The sequence below is a fragment of the Rhinopithecus bieti genome, unplaced genomic scaffold (genome assembly GCF_001698545.2).
Source record: "Rhinopithecus bieti isolate Rb0 unplaced genomic scaffold, ASM169854v2 scaffold_30612, whole genome shotgun sequence".
In the NCBI taxonomy this organism is placed as follows: Eukaryota; Metazoa; Chordata; class Mammalia; order Primates; family Cercopithecidae; genus Rhinopithecus; species Rhinopithecus bieti.
In genome coordinates this window covers 1-1783 of record NW_016854299.1, presented here as the reverse complement: position 1 = coordinate 1783, position 1783 = coordinate 1, and the positions used below count along the sequence as shown (strand labels likewise).

At 45.7% G+C, this 1783-nt stretch overlaps 1 pseudogene across 1 annotated transcript; it reads right to left on the bottom strand.

Moving 5' to 3' along the window:
* Positions 1 to 6: 6 nt before the first annotated feature.
* LOC108525272 (SNW domain-containing protein 1 pseudogene) lies at positions 7 to 1777 on the bottom strand (annotated as a pseudogene). The gene has a single exon (XR_001884242.1). The product of XR_001884242.1 is annotated as an SNW domain-containing protein 1 pseudogene (transcript).
* Between the last annotated feature and the right edge of the window lie 6 nt (positions 1778 to 1783).

Sequence of the window (1783 nt, the reverse complement as noted above, 5' to 3'; positions counted from 1 at the left end):
GTAGAATTTTCTATCCGCCCCCATTCTCCGGTAATAAAAGTAGTGCTGGGATCCGGCACCCAGATTTGTTTTTTATCCTGACCATTTACAAAGTGTTCCCCCATATGACTTGCATCATTAGGGTAATGGGTAATAGTTCATTCACTATGAAGGGACCTGTCTACTCCTTCCTCCTCTTCTTGCCTTCATGCTCATGTTCCTTGCGGCGGCTGCTATCTGAGGGTCTTTTAGAGCCACCATGCTGTTTGGCTTCTTCCAAAAACTTGTCCAAACCAAAAGGATCTTCCTCAAACTGAACTGGTCCTTCTCGGCCTCTCTGTCTACGCTCTGAACCAGAAAATTCCTTGTCGGGAACAAATCTGTTGGTCTTCATTCTGGCTTCTAGATCATCACTATACATGTCCTTGTCCAGATTTTTACTGGGCCTATAAATACTCTGGGCCATATCTTTACCACCTCTCCAGGCTTGATCATAAACATTATAAATTTCATCTTCTCCACCTGCAAATCCACTGTCCATACCCTTGGATTGGTTGAAGAGCCTTTGGTTGTACTGAACTTCATTGGAAGTCCGAGGATTAGGAACACCGAGAGCAATGGCTTCACTGATATCCCGATTTTCATTTCTCTGAAGTTTCGACCTCTTATCAGGAGCTGCCCTGGAAAGATTCCGGTCATGCTGTCTCTCTTTTCGCCTGTCATGCCGGATTTCATCCCTCTCACGTGCCTCCCCATCCTCTTTTTCCACGTGAGTTTTGATCCCAGCTCTTCTCTCCCTGGCTTTCTGAGCCATTTCTCTAAGTTTCTCTTCATGTTTTTCCTTTTCTTTCTGAACCATTTTTCTCTCTACTTGGCACGCATTTCCACAGCTTCACGAGCCTTCCGATCAGCAATGTAGAGGGCTTCTGCCAGTTTGGCGAAATTTTCATTTATGTGTACTGTCTGTAGTCCTCTTCCATCAGCAGCCAGACGTTTGTCTAACGGAATTGTATAACCCTTTGCATTTTTCCAGTTAGAAATACAAGGAGGAATCTTCCACTCTTGTTGTTCCTTTACAGTCATCTTTCGGCTAGGAGAATGCATGACAGGTGCAGGAGGAGAAGGTGGTCCCCGGGGGATTTTCTTATTAATCTTGAACCTTGGAGGCTCCATTGGATCTTTCTGCATTTCTACCATCCGAATAACCCTCTGTTTAGCTCCAGAGTTGAATGCCACTCCTTGCTGAGATGGTGTATATCGGATATACTGAGCAGGAGCCAGTTTGTCAGCTGCCCGAACTGGCATGGCTGCAGCGACCTTCTGTGATACAGATTTTTCTAAGGCTACTCTTGTCTTTTCTATTATCTCTTTAATAGCTTCTTCATCGGGCCTTTGCAGGTCTGGATCATCTGCATTCATAACCTCCTTTGGAACCAGGTCAGTGTATTTGCTATAAATGACCTTGTCTTTTGACTGTCCTTGTCGAGCGATTGCATCATATTTAATTTTTCCTTCAGAATCCACCTGAATGGCCAGTGCATTCGACATTTTTTTCTTTCGTCCCATATCCAGTGGATACTGGGCCACATGGATCTCTGGGAAAGCACCTCCATCTCCAAAATCCTCTAATAACCGAGATATCCAGCCTTTCCGGTACCCGTACGGGGGAGGCTCTCTTCGGGAGGAGACCAATGAGGTCTGCTGCGATCTTTGGGATCTTGCCTTTACTTCAGCCTCAAGCTGGTCCTGAGATAGCTGAGTAGGTGCAGGTAAAAAGCTGGTGAGCGCCATCTTCTTCCGCTTC